Source organism: Macaca fascicularis, chromosome 4 (assembly GCF_037993035.2).
Source record: "Macaca fascicularis isolate 582-1 chromosome 4, T2T-MFA8v1.1".
Taxonomy (NCBI): domain Eukaryota; kingdom Metazoa; phylum Chordata; class Mammalia; order Primates; family Cercopithecidae; genus Macaca; species Macaca fascicularis.
The window spans coordinates 147548957-147564525 of NC_088378.1; the positions used below are offsets into that span (position 1 = coordinate 147548957).

The window sequence follows — 15569 nt, forward strand, 5'->3', positions numbered from 1 at the left end:
CCGAAAGCAAATCTAAAAACAGCAATGTTTTTAAGGAAAACAAGCTGGTGTCCATACAGCGCCATGTGGGCATACACAGCTTCCATTGAGTGAATCAGCAGAGGGGACTGGCTCAGAGCAACCTCAACCATCACCCAACAGACACATGAGTCCAAGGCCACTCTTGTGGCAGAAGAAAAGCAAATGACACCTGTTGTACACGTGGCTGGTACTACAGAAACTACAATAAAATTAGAATTTTTGGTTTGTGTCTTAATTGAGGCAGCCAACTTTGACACAGGTGCTGGGTATTGGTGGCCACAGAGGGATCTGAGCTTCAACGCTGGCAAAACCAACAAAATGTGCTGTTGCTACGTGTGGGCTGTGTTGGCAGTGGTACCAGTAATGTCCCACCATGCTGTTCTCCTGTGTCTCAGGCTCTGTCCTCAAACAAAGCATTGGGGCAATTGGGCTTTCTTAAAAACAAGCATTCTGAAATTTCACATCTTAAAAACCAGCCGGGCGTGGTGGCACATGCCTGTAATCCCAGCTACTCAGGAGGCTGAGGCAGGAAGAATCGCTTGAACCCAGGAGGCGGAGGTTGCAGTGAGCCAAGATCACACCATTGCACTCCAGCCTGGGCAACAGAGCGAGACTCCATCTCAAAAATTAAACAAATAAATAAATAAATAAATAAAATGTAGATGGAAAGTTTATTATCCTATTCTATTTTTGCGTGTATTTAAAAGTTCCCATAATTATTTGTTCTCAAGAAGTTTTGCATAATACAAAGTTTGAAAAACACAATAGCCACAATTTTGTTTTAAAAAATATGAAACATTTCACAAATTTGCATGTCATCCTTGCACAGGGGCCATATTCGTGTCTTTATTGTTCCAGTTTTAGTATATGTGCTACCAAAGTAAGAACCACAGTTTTTCTATTTCAAGATATTAACTTCAAGGTAATCAGGACACAAAAAGCAAGAAATCAAGGTTATCTTACTGAAGGGAAAATACCAAAATACTAATACCAGTAATTTAAACATAGATTTCATCCACCCTGGCATAAAGTATTTCAATTAATGTCACCAGAAGGAGACTACACTCTTCTCTATGGATTGTTATATATATGTTTACGGAAATTATTTGTATCTTTAAAATACATTATTTTTGTTTTTCACTTCAAAACAACTTTAGAATGGCATCATTCTTCCTTCTACATCTATGTACATTTGAAACCTTATAAAGACATTTCTTGGCACCCTCAAAAACCACAATCCGAGCCTACCTTATTCCCAACAGCAGACCCACTTTCTCATGCCGCTACCCAAGTTAGGAAACAATCTTCTATCTTTTCTGTGACACTGTTACATTTAAATGTCCTCTTGGCTCCTGAGGTACCCACTACCAGATTCATCAGAACCTGTCCGATCAAACCACCCCATTTTACTCAACCCAACCCACTCCTCAGGGCCAAAGAAGTCCACATTCTGCCCTTATTTGGACTTTAGAGTATCTCTCGTTCATATACTTTCCTCCCTCACCCCCATCTAACTCCCCTGTGATTTTAGGATATAATAAGAAATACAAGGCCAGGCATGGTGGCTCATGCCTGTAATCCCAGCACTTTGGGAGGCCCGGGCAGGTAGATCGCTTGTGAGAGATGAAGTCAGCTGGGCTTCCTGGGTCGAGTGGGGACTTGGAGAACTTTTCTGTCTAGGTAGAGAATTATAAACACATCAATCAGCGCTCTGTGTCTAGCTAAAGGATTGTAAATACACCAATCAGCACTCTGTAAAAATGCACCAATGAGTGCTCTGCGTCTTGCTAAAGGACTGTAAATGCACCAATCAGCACTCTGTAAAAACGCACCAATCAGCACTCTGCGTCTAGCTAAAGGATTGTAAACGCACCAATCAGCACTCTGTAAAACGGACCAATCAGCAGGACATAGGCGGGGACAAATAAGGGAATAAAAGCTGACCACCACCAGCCAACAGCGGCAACCCACTCAGGTCCCCTTCCACGCTGTGGAAGCTTTGTTCTTTCACTCTTCACAATAAATCTTGCTGCTGCTCACTGTTTGGGTCCGTGTCACCATTAAGAGCTGTAACATTCACGACGAAGGTCCGTGGCTTCATTCTTGAAGTCAGTGAGACCAAAAACTCACCGGAGGGAACCAACTCCGGACACACTTGGAGTCAGGAGTTTAAGACCAGTCTGGCCAACATGGTGAAACCCTGTCTCTACTAAAAATACAAAAATTAGCCAGACGTGGTGATGCACACCTGTAATCCCAGCTACTCGGGAGGCTGAGGCATGAGAATCACTTTAACCAGAAAGGTGGAGGTTGCAATGAGCTGAGATTGAGCCACTGTACTCCAGCCTGGGCAACAGAATGAGACTCTGTCTTTAAAAAAATAAAAATAAGGTCTTCATCCCCAGTTCCTAGCACAGAATTTCTAAAACCTTTGGAAGTTCCTGGACAATAGGAATGAGAAGAGTGTCTCTTGTTCATAATAAACCCATTTTCAATCATACCTGAGTTTAGGCAAATGTGATGACTCCTGGTGGGTCTCTAGAGAGTTTCAGGATGAGGGCTGGTGGTTGCCAGGGGAACCAACCATGAAATTTGAGGAATGAACTTTCAGCCCCTGCCCCATTTCTGGGGAGGGAAGAAGGGATGGAGATTGAACTAATAACCAGTGACCAGTGATGCAGTCAACCATGACTATGTAATGGAAGCTCCACAAAACCCCTAAGTTACAGAGTTCAGAGAGCTTCTGGATTGGTGAACACATGAAGGTGCTAAGAGGGTAGGCATCTAGAAAGGGCATGCCCTTCCTCTATACCTTGTCCTGTGCATGTCTTCCATTTGGCTGCTCCTGGGTTGTAACTTCTGTAACAAACCAGTAATAGGAAGTAAAGTGACTTCGTGAGTTCTGTGAGACTTTTTACAGAGAATTACTGAACCCAAAGAGTGGGGCTCACAGAAACTCAAGATATATCATCTCTTGGTCGAAGTATAGGAGACCTGGACTTACAACTGGTATCTAAAGTGGAGAAGAGTCTTGTGGGTCTAAGCCCATAACCTGTGGGGTCTCTGCTAACTCTGGGTAGTGTCAGAATCGAAGAATTGGTTTTTGGTGTGGAAAAAATCCAGCCATTTGTGTCAGAAGTGTTGTGAGTAGAAACAGATCACAGACCCACCCAATGCGCAAGGGCCAGAATGGCTTAGGTCTAAAGGAAAACATTCTAGAGGAGCTGTTAGACTTAGGTGACACAATTTTTTATAACTGCCTATTTCAATACTATTAAGATATAACCTTCTGCAATTTGGTGGTGCTTGTTTATAATCTGATAGGCAGAACTTAAAGAAACTCAAAAACAGAATTAAGGCGACTCAGTGAAATTTTTAAAGGGCAGGAAAACACAACCTCTGGAATCAAGACTAGGAATTTTGGCAACTAAGTTATCAAAATATTCTCACCATTTATAAATTCTAGCAGACTTTCTCTAACAATATGAAAATAAAGAGAAACAAAAATATAGCAGTCCAAACACACTTACAGCAGAAAGAGAAAAAAAGATGAGTGTACCATCAAAAAGTCCTTTTCCAATGCAGGTTTCTTGCTACTTTAGACCAAATATTTCGTGTGATCCAAGGCGCATGAGTCCACATCTGGCAGGAAAGAGTACATAGTCTAGACTGTGGCTCCTTAAAGGAAAAATGTGTGTCTAAGTTATTTGTAAATTTCCAATGACCTACACAGTGCCTGGTGCAAAGAAAACAATAAATGGTTGATTAATAAAGAGAGGCTTGTTGTGAACCACAGGCCTTAGATTTTAAAAAGGAAGAACTAGCGATAAAGGTATTTGGAATTTATTTACAAATTCATATCAAACATGAAATCTAATTCAAACTGGAGGAGGTATAAGTATTTTTTTTTAGTTTTTCATAGAGTTCATTATCTGGAAATTTTGTAATTCATGTAATTTTAATTTTCCATTTACCTTCCCAATCCAACAAAATCTCTTTCTCTTTCCTTGAGGGCAAGGGTCAGCAAACTGCTCCAGAGAGCCAAATCTGACCCACTATTTATTGTTATAAATAAAGTTTTAATGCAAAATAACCACATCCATCAGTTTGTATACTTTCTATGGCTGCTTTCACACTACCATGGCAGAACCGAGTATCTACAACAGAGAATCTGCCCGCAAGCCTAAAATGTTTGCTATCTGGCCCTTTAGAGTAAACGTTTGGTGACTTCTTTTTTAGAGTATCATATAATACCAAATACCCCATAAAATACTGTGTTTTTAAAATAACTTGGGAGATTTACTAAGCTAAAGTTATTTACAAGATAATTGGATATGCTATTCACTTTTGGTCCATATGGCTTTATTTACATCCTCACAATTAAAATATACCAAAGACACAGCTTTAAAAGAAGAAAAGCCTAATGATACAGAAAATCCTTTCTTGCCACCTAATTTATGCCATGATCTACTATGCCTTTGAGAGTCCTTAAAGGGCAGAATAAATTCCACAGAGGTAAGAAAAGGAAAGAAAAAAGTGCATAAAGAAGTTCGAAAGAAATGTAAAGCTATACAAAGTAGAAGCAGGGTACAGGGTCACACATACAATATCTTGATCACTCCACATATTGAGTAAATGTGATATTTAACAAGATGAGTTCCGAGTAATGTTAAAGAAAAAGAAACAGCAGAAAAAGCAAGGGAGCCTTTTGGTTTACTTAACCAGGCTAAAAGGCTATTCACAGAAAAGTGCCCTTTTGGAAATATGGCAATCCCAGACCTTGAGGAGACTCAAGGAAGACAACGTGAAGAGATCAAAGGCATTTCACCCTGACCTGTACCCATTTCAGCAGAAGGTTCATTCCATCCACCTTTCAGTGATCAGAAAGAAGCAAAGCCCTGGAGCCACCTCAAGATACACAGCCTGACTACCTCTGCTTAATGTAGAAAGTTCTCTGGCCAGCTGAGAGATCTCATCGTCCTCTGAAAGAATCTTGTTTATTCCTACCAAACCCAAACCCAAACCCAAACCCCTCCTTCTTCCATCTACCCAAATTCTACACATCCTTCATGGTCACACTCAAAATTCCAAGCAGTGCAACTGTGCTACTCCAGAGGGACCCATTCTCAAAGCTGATGTAAATGGTGTTCCCTGGCATTGTACAACACAGTGGCCCCAATCCCAACTCCTCAAGAAAGCCTCTCCCAACACATCACAGCGGGCTGACATTCCCTTTCTTTCCTCAATATGTATCTTACGGCCCTACTGGACTGTAAGCTCCTAGAAGACAGGACAATATATAGCTCTTTAATACAAAGCTAATAATGGCAGGAACACCAAACAGCACCTACTGAGTCAAACTTTGTGCTAAATGCTTTGTATGCATTATCTTATTTAAGTCTCAAAATAATCTTATGCGTATGTGTTATTTTAGTTTTACAGATGAGGAAACTGAGACTTAGAGTTTTAAATTTGCTGTAGTCCATACAACCAGAAAATGGCTGAGCTAGGAGTCTGACCAAGGTCTGTCTGGTTCCAAGAATAATGTTCCTAAATTGTACACTAACTCTCACCCCAAAGGTACCCAATAAAACCTGCTTTTTTTTTTTTTTTTTTTTTTTTTACCCCTAAGATAGTAGATTGGAGGCACTGTGAGAATGCCTCTACCACTTGGAACGACAAAATAGTATGGAGAGATGCACACTGTGATTTTTTTTTTCAGGAAGAAACATAGGAACTTACTATGAGGTAGATGGAAAACTCTAAGTCCCCAGAGTGTGAGAGGAGGATAAACTGCCTCTAGGATATACACTCCTACTGGGGAATCTGGCTATCCAGGCCACAAGGGAAGCCCTCAACCCTACCCAGCACTAAAGCTGATTCAGTGAGCCGTGGGGAGTATATGAGAAGGAGTAGCACTGGACAAGCTTTCAGTGCACTCCCAGTCTCCAGCAAGGACAGAGGGAAGCCACTGCTGATCCTACCTCACAGGGGACCTTGTGGAAGTCAGCCAGCTAACTCAGCCAGCAATCACCGTTGAGAGAAGCTCAACTGAGATTCACGATATGAGTGGGAACAAGTTCCCTTGGGCAGAACTGAGGGGCAAATGGGAAGTGTGCTGCAGCCATAAGACAGCACAAGGGTTGGCCGCCCCTGCTATTTGGGGAGACCAAGAGAAATGTGGCCTGAAGGCCATGCAAAGGCTAATGGCCTGGGGCAGTTTTGAGTTCTGAGTGCCAACTATCTGGAACCCAGCTAGCTGCTGCTAGTGGTACCCTGTGGCTGTGAGACCTGCCTTGCCAAGTGCATGAAAGCTGAGTAGGGCTTGCTGCTACCTGCTACTCCCCACTCTCCATGCAGACTCTTCAGTGCAGCAGAAGCAGCTGTGCTTTTCCTTTGAATATACCCCAGCAGCCAGAGAACTGCCCTCTGATCCTCACTGGGACCGCTGCTTTTGCCCGCATATGGAGAGCTAGAGCACAGACTTGCCTGACCCAGCCCCAACTTGGCTTTGCCCCTCAATCCTACCCTGTTAGCTTGTTCTTTGTAGAACAGAAACTTTTGGGAGCTCTATGGCCCCACCAATTGCCTGAGACACCAGAGTACCTCCCCTGGGTACATAAGGCAAGCACAAATCCTACCACTACCACAGCTGGTGCTCTTTTGCAAGCACCACCTTCTGATTGGAGGTCAACTGACACAGGCCATTATAGCATCTTCAGGCAGAAGAACACAGCATGCAGGAAGGAGAAAACTCATGTGTGACCTCAGCAATCACCATTGCCTGCAACACCCTGGCTAACCAAGAGATCCTGAGTCTGTCCATGTGACCAGTTCATCTACTACTACAACCAGTATTTGAAAAAACCAACACAATAAGGCTTTTCATAACCAAGGAATCTCACAGCACTCCCCTGCCATCCCCATCAGAACTGGTGCTGGTACCCACTGCTGGGATACTTGAGGATCCACATCACTGGATCCCTTGAAGACATCCCCCAGCACCACCCTGGAGTGTAGCAGCCCCACTAGGCAACTAGACCTAGATAAAAGTTTCATTCACAGTAGTCTGGACTTCAGGGACTTCTACTCCTAAGGGAAGAAGAAATGCATGACATCAAGGGAGCACTCCATGAAACAAAAGAATCAAGATGGCAGGCCTTGAGTCCCAGAACTTTCCATTTCTGGGAAGTTTCTTTTAGCAGAGACACAGTTGCAGTGCTTGGCTCAGCAGAAAATGTCTGTGGCTCTACCCCAACAACCAGTTAGCTCTGGTGCTCATGAAGGGTCTTAAAGAAGGTGATTTCTTCTCCCTTTCATCCACCATCGACATAGCTGAGGCTTCCCCTATGGGAGCTCAGCATGGATGTACCTGTAGACATTCTTTCTGGGATACTTCAGGGTGGCTGCATCCACATAGAAAGAATGTCCCCTAGGTTCAAGCTTGCACAAGGGGTACAATCCTTTCTATGATGAACATCAACATTCCTACAGACGAAAAGAGGTGCCTGATCTGAATAGCTGGAACGCTGAGTCAGGAGTGTAATTGGAAGGTAGATCACTTTCCTGCTAGTCTAGTAGGGAAGCTGAGGTGGGTTCTTCCCTTTCCCTTGAAAAAACCTCAGTGCATTTCAATGAGAGCTGCCCCAGCTGCTTCTATCAAGGCTGAGACCTCTGCGCACCACTGAGTATTGCATTTACCAACCTGCTTTAGCCACAGCTGATTTTTACCCATGGACATCTCTCCTACTGGCCTGAAGCCTAAGCTGTTCAACTCAGTAAATAAAATACTGCTGAAAAAATAAATTAATTAAAACGTGTACACCACTGGGGAATGAGATCAGCTTTAAGAGACCTCTGCAATTCTAACCCCACAGGAGACAATGAACCTGCTCACAACCAAGCCCTATGCTACTACAACCTGCATCTGAGAAAGCTATCATGCAAAGACTCTCTGTAACCAAGGAACTCATACAAAGTCTTCACCCCTGAAACCACCAAGAGCTGAATTAGGCTATAATAAACTATAAACATTAAAGTCACATCCTCAAGGGGGAAAAAATTTTTTTAAGTCAAATCAAAAATAAATTCAAGAATAATTAGAATAGCCTACTCAAATTAGAAGGAACTAGAAAAATAATTCTGGCAGCCAGGTGCGGTGGCTCATGCCTGTAATCCCAGCACTTTGGGAGGTTGAGGCAGACAGATCACCTGAGGTAGGAAGTTCAAGATCAGTCTGGCCAACATGGTGAAACCCCGTCTCTATTAAAAATACAAAAATTAGCTGGGCATGGTGGTGGGCACCGTAAGCCCAGCTACTCGCAAGGCTGAGGCAGGAGAATCCCTTGAACCCAGGAAGCAGAGGTTGCAGTGAGCCAAGATCGTGCCATTGCACTCCAGCCTGGGCAACAAGAACAAAACTCCATCTCAAAAAATAATAATAATAATTCTGGCAATATGACAAAACAGGGTTCTATAACAACCCCAAAAGATCACACTAGATCTTCTGCAATGGATCCAAACCAAGATGAAATCTTTGAAATACCAGATAAAGAATTCAAAAGGTGGATTATTAAAGCTATTCAAGGAAATACAAGAAAGAGCATAAAGAAATTGAAAAAACAATTCACGGTATGAACAAAAAATTTTCTACAGAGCTAGATATTCTGAAGAAAAATCAATCGGAACTTCTGGAAATTAAAGATACACTTACGAAATTGCAAAATATACTGGAAAGTTTTAACGCTAGACTAGAACAAGTAGAAAAAAGAATTTCAGAGCTTGAAGATAAGCCTTTCAAATTAACCCAGACAAAAATAAAGAAAAAAGAATTAAAAGAAATGAACAAAGTCTCCAAGAAATGAGATTACGTAAAACAGTCAAGCCTTAAAATCAATGGTGTTACTGAGGGAGAAGAGAAAGCAAAAAGTTTGGGAAACTTATTGGAGAAAATAGGTGAGAAAAATTTCCCTGGCCTTGCGGGAGATTTAGGTAACCAAATGTAAGAAGCATAAATAATTCCTGGGAGATTCACTGCAAAAAGGACATCATCAAGGCATACAGTCATCAGGCTATCTAAAGTAAACATGAAGGAAAGAATTCTAAGAGTAGTGAGACAAAAGTATCAGGCAACCTACAGGGGAAAACATACCAGACTAACAGCAGACTTCTCCGCAGAAACCATACAAGCCAGAAGGGACTGGAGTCCTATCTTTAGCCTCCTCAAACAGAATAACTGTCAGTCACGAATTTTTCATCCAGCAAGACTAAGTTTTACAAATGGAGTCTTTTTCAGAGAAGCAAATGCTGAGGGAATGTGTCACTACCAGACCAGCCCTACAAGAAATGCTAAAAGGAGTTATTAATCTTGAATCAAAAGGTTGATATGCACCAAAATAGAACCTCTAGAAAGCAGAAAACGTATAGGATATATCAAACCATAATACAATGAAGAAAACCAAGTACCTATGTAACAACACGATAACTGAACAATATCTTGCATCTTGAGACTAAATACTCCATTAAAAGATATACTTTGGTAGAATGGATAAAAAGTCACAAATCAAGTATCTGCTGTCTTCAAGAGAATCAACTAACATGAAAAGACTCTTATAGACTCCAGGTAAAGAGGTAGAAAAAGACATTCCATGTAAATGAGAATCACAAGTGAGCAGGAAAAGCAATTCTTCCATCAGATAAAACAGACTTTAAAACAACGACAGTAAAAAAAGACAAAATATGCCATTATATAATAATAAAAGGATCAATCGAACAAGATGGTATTACAATTCTAGATATATATGCACCTATATATATATGCATCTGGAACTCCAGATTCATAAAACAATTACTACTGGACCTAAGAAAAGAAATAGACAGCAACATAATAATAGTGGCTTCCATACTCCACGGACAGCACTACATAGATCATCAAGGAAGAAAGTCAACTAAGAAATACCAAGCTTAAACTATACTCTAGAACAAATGGACCTAATATATTCACAGAATATCCCACCCAAGAACTGCAAAATATACGTTCTTCTCATCAGAACATGGACCATTCTCCAAGACACACCATATGACAGGCCACAAAACAAGTCTCAATACATTTTTAAAAATCAAAATCATACCAAGTACCTTCTCAGACCACAATGGAAAAACCAGAAATCATCTCCAAAAGGAATTCCCAAAACTATACAAATACACAGAAATTAAACAACCTACTCCTGAATGACTTTTAGGTGAACAATGACATCAAGATGGATATTAAGAAATATTTCAAAATGAATAACAGTGACACACATCATCAAAACCTCTGGAATACAGCAAGAGCAATGCTGTGAGTTAAGTTTATAGCACTAAATGCCTACATCAAAAAGTATGAAAGATCACAAACTGACAACCTAACCTCATACCTCAAGGAGCTAGAGAAACATGAAGAAACCAAACCCAAAGCTAGCAGAATGAACGAAATAACAAAGAGTTTCTCATTAGAGCAGAACTAAATGAAACTGAAACAAACAAACAAAAAATAAAAAAGATCAAGGAAACAAAAACTTGGTTTTTTGAAAAGATAAAAAAAATCAATAGATGATTAGCTAGATTAACCAGGAAAAGATTCAAGTAAGTTCAATTAGAAATGAAAATGGAGGCTGGGTGTGGTGGCTCAGGCCTGTAATCCCAGAATTTCCGGAGGCTGAGGCAGACAGATCACGAGGTCAGAAGATTGAGACCATTCTGGCCAACATGGTGAAACCCAGTCCCTACTACAAATACAAAAACATTAGCCAGGTGTGGTGGCACATGCCTATAATCCCAGCTACTAGGGAGGCTAAGGCAGGAGAATCGTTTGAACCAGGGAGGCAGAGGTTGCAGTGAACCAAGATCGCACCACTACACTTCAGCCTGGCGATAAAGCGAGACTCTGTCAAAAAAATAAAATAAATAAATGAAAATGGAGACATTATAACCAACAGAAATGTAAAAGATCGTTCAAGACTACTACGAACACCTCCATGCAAACAAACTAGAAAATCCAGAGGAAATGGACAAATTCCTGGAAACATACAATCCTCCTAACTTGAATCAGGAAGAAATAGAAATCCTGAACAGACCAACAAAAAGTAGCAAGACTGAATCAGTAATTTTAAAATTGCCAAAAAAAAAAAAAAAAAAGAAAGAAAAAGAAAGCACAGGGCCACATAGATTCACAGCTGAATTGTACCAGACATTCAAAGAATTGGTACCAATCTGCTGAAACTATTCCAAAAGATTGAGAAAGAGGGTATCCTCTATAACTCATTCTATGACACCAATATCACCCTGATACCAAAACCAGGAAAGGACATAACAGAAAAAAAAAAAGACAAAGAAAACTACAGAACAATATCCTTGAATCAACATAGATGTAAAATCCTCAACAAAATACTAGCAAACTGAATCCAACAGCACATCAAAAAGATAATTCACCATGATCAAGTGGGTTTCATCCAGGATATAGGGATGGTTTAACAAATGCAAGTCAATAAATGTGAAACATCATAAACAGAATTTTAAAAAAACAAAAACCTGTCAATCATCTCAATAGATGCAGAAAAAGCATTTGGTAAAATCCAGCATCCCTTTATGATAAAAATTCTCAACAAACTAGGGATAGAAGGAATATACCTCAAAATAATAAAAGCCATATATGACAAATCCACAACCAACATCATACTGAAGGGGAAAAGTTGAAATCATTGCCCTTCAGAACTGGAACAAGACAAGGAAGCCCACTTTCACCACTTCTATTCAACATAGCACCAGAAGCCCTAGTCAGAGCAATCAGGCAAGAGAAAAAAATAAAGGGCATCCAAATTGGAAAAGAGTAAGTTACACTATCTCTGTTTGCCAGTAGTATGACTGTATACCTAGAAAACCCTAAAGACTCCTCCAAAAGACTCCTAGATTTGATAAATGAACTCACTGAAGTCTCAGGTTACAAAATCAATGTACACAAATCAGTAGCACTGCCATACACCAACAACAATCAAACTGAGAATCAAATCAAGAACTCAATCCCTTTTATAATAGCAGCAAAAATAAAATAAAATAAGTTACCTAGAAATATACTTAACCAAGGAGGTGAAAAATCTCTTCAAGGAGAACGACAAAACACTGCTGAAGGAAATCAAAGATAATACAAACAAATGGAAAATGGATTGTATGCATGCTCATGAATTGGAGGAATCAATTTCACAAAAATGGCCATACTGCCCAAAGCAATCTAGAGATTCAATGCAACTTCTATCAAAATACCAACATCATTTTTCACAGAATTAGAAAAAAAAATTCATATGAAACCAAAAAGAACCCAAATAGCCAAAGCAATCCTAAGCAAAAAGAACAAACATGAAGGCATCATATTACCTAACTTCAAATTATACTACAAGGTTATAGTTACCAAAACAGCATGGCATTGGTATAAAAGTAAATACAGAGGCCAATGTAACAGAATAGAGAACACAATAATAAAACCAAATACTTACAACCACAATTGATCTTCAACAAAGTATACAAAAACATAAATTGGAGAAAGGACTCCCTATTCAATAAATGGTGCTGAAAAAACGGGATAGCCAGACGTATAAGAATGAAACTGGATCCCTATCTCTCACCATATACAAAAATCAACTCAAGATGGATCAAAGACTTACATCTAAGAGCTGAAACCATAAAAATTAGAGTAGACAACCTAGGAAGAACTTTTGGACATTGGTCTAGGTAAAGAATTTATGACTAAGACCCCAAAAGCAAATGCAACAAAAACAAAAATAAATAAATAGAAACTAATTAAACGAAAAAGCTTCTGCACAGCAAATCATCATCAGAGTAAACAGACGACCCGCAGAGTAGGAGAAAATATTTGCAAACTATGCATCTGACAAAGAACTAATATCCACAATCTACAAGTAACTCAAATAAATTAGCAAGAAAAAAAAACAATCCCATCAAAAAGTGGGCAAATGACATGAATAGACATTTCTCAAAAGAAGATATACAAATAGCCAACAAATATACAAAACAATGTTCAACATCACTGATCATCAGGGAAATGCAAATTAAAACCACAACAAGATACCACCCAGCCAGAATAGCCATTACTAAAAAGTTAAAATACAATAGATGTTGGCAAGGATGTGGTAAAAAGGGAACACTTACTTATACACTGCTGGTGGGAGTGTAAATTAGTACAACCTGTATGGAAAACAGCATGAAGATTCCTTAAAGAACTGAAAGTAAATATACCATTCCACCCAGCAATCCCACTACTGGGCATCTACTAAAAGGAAAAGAGGTCATTCTATCAAGACATGTGCACACATCATAGCACCATTTGTACTTGCAAAGACACAGAACCAACCTGAGTGCCCATCAACTGATGGTGGATAAAGAAAACGTGGTCTATATACACTATAGAATACTACTCAGACATAAAACAGAATGAAATATCTTTCACAGCAATTTGGATGGAGCCGGAGGCCATTATTCTACATGAAGTAACTCAGGAATGGAAAACCAAATACCATACGTTCTCACTTATAAGTGGGAGCTAAACTATGGGTACACAAAAGCATATAGAGTCATTTAACAAACTTTGGTGACTCAGAAGAGGGGAGGGGAGGAGATATGAGGGAGAAAAAAACTACATATTGGGTCCACTATACACAGATGATGGGTGCACTAAAATCTCAGACTTCACCACTATACAATTTGTCCATGTAACCAAAAACCATTTGTACCTCAAAAGCTATTGAAATTTTACACACACAGATATATATATATGTATATATATGTATGTGTATATATATATATATATTGCTCTCTCTCAACTGAAAAAACAATCTAGTGAACAAAACTCCTGGTTCAACCTACAGTTAGTCCTTTCGACTTTCCACTTCTAAGAGAGAACAGCTCTCAGGGTGGAAGAGTTACGAGGCAGACAAACCCCATAGTGCTATTCTATCATCCCACACAAATGCAGGGGCTGTATGACTCCATCGGGGCAGTACAAAAGACAAAATATTCCCATCCTTTGCTCCTAAGAGCAAGCACATCATGGCAGGCAGTTTACGATTATTTTCCACATGTCTTCTTTACTAGCCAGGCCATTCATGTCTTTATATTTGACAACTGGCTACACACCCTCAAAAATAAACACAGTGATGGAAAGGTTGCTCTGTTCCCTGCTAATACATGTGTAATAAAGCTACTCTTGCAGAAGCTTGGTGCTGTGGTCAAAAGGAACACCTTCCCCCTCCTACCCCCATAAAGATGAAGGTCTTGAATAAAACAGAAGCCACCCAGAGTCCAGTTCTGAAATGAAAATATCATACTCATAAAAGCATTAAGAAGGTTCCCTATTGAGCTGGTTTCAAATGTTTAATTACTGTAATTATATGCATACATACTTTATCACTGTTTTCTAATGAGGTTGGCAAGGAGATAGAAACTTGGCATTTTATTCCTAGTTTAATGCGCTTGTTTTTATGCTTACTGTAACAGCTTGCTAGAAGAGCACTGAAGATAGAGTCGGATACGCTTTAAAGGACAAGGGAAAACAGCTCCCAGTGGATGGTACACACAGGGCAAAAGGCCAAGACTAGAAGCACCGTCATAAGGAAAAGGAATCAACCAAGGTAAGCAACATCATTCACAAACAGGAAAATCTGGACTGCGACCTACCTACCTTCTCTCCTCACTTCAAGTAAGACTTTGAGCTTTAGAAAACAAGGAGAGTGGCTGGGAGGGGGAGTCACAGCTGCTTAATCTGAAAGCACCTTTCAGTTTCTTTGCAAAAGTTTCCAAGTCAAGGGGAAAATTCAATACCCAAACATACAAAGCAAGCTCCAGAGGCAAATGTGGCCACTTCTGAGAGCAGCAGTACTCCAGGGTTGGTTCCTAGCCTACAAGAGTTCTGGTGAAAGAGGCTACTGTGAACCAAAGGCCCAGCCTTCCTGCAGAGGAAAAAAGTCAGCAGTTTACTTGGGAATTTGCCACCTCAATACACAGCAAGTGAGGAAGCGGTGAGAGGTGGCAGATGGAAAGGGGTAAGGGGGGCGAGGGGCACAAGCTAGACCCAGACAGCTGTGGTGTTATAAAAATGTAGCAGCCAAGCAATGTGGAAACGGGAGTCTTAAGCATCTGATTAACCGAGAAGCAGCTGTGGTAATTTCTGGACTAGCTTAAAAAAAAAAAAAAAATCAAAATACAGCATTGCATTCAACTGTTAAGCTGACTGCAAGAGCGATCAATGGGTTGAGAATAAAACTAAAGCTCGAGACACTGAGCCTTGCTCTAATGGTGTCGATGGCACAGGGCCATGCTAAGGGGTAAAACCAGGTTATGATGAGTTCCCCGTCTGGGACTTCCAAGAAGCATTCCCTAGAACAGGATCCAAGACAGATCCACCCAATATTTAAATCCAGCCTTTAACAAAGGCCCTGTATAGACACCAGACTAACTAATTTGAGCCTGAAAGGAGACTCCTAAAAGTTTGGATAAACTTA

General features: G+C 40.2%; 2 protein-coding genes and 1 non-coding gene across 25 annotated transcripts in view; 1 reads left to right on the forward strand and 2 right to left on the reverse strand.

Annotated features, from left to right (window-relative positions):
* The window catches only part of CARMIL1 (capping protein regulator and myosin 1 linker 1), a 349557-nt gene that overhangs the window by 236396 nt on the left and 97592 nt on the right, over nt 1-15569 (reverse strand). The window lies entirely within an intron of this gene.
* Nucleotides 1-15569, forward strand: part of LOC102142214 (cytidine monophosphate-N-acetylneuraminic acid hydroxylase) — a 357828-nt gene that overhangs the window by 65730 nt on the left and 276529 nt on the right. For all 5 annotated transcript variants that reach the window (XM_065544341.2, XM_074038754.1, XM_074038755.1 and 2 more), the window contains exon 2: nt 14566-14699. The gene's annotated coding sequence lies outside the window, so the exon portion shown is untranslated. The remainder of the gene's footprint in view (nt 1-14565; nt 14700-15569) is intronic.
* On the reverse strand, nt 806-909 carry LOC123573161 (U6 spliceosomal RNA). Its single transcript, XR_010586595.1, has one exon. It is a non-coding gene; the product is annotated as a U6 spliceosomal RNA (small nuclear RNA).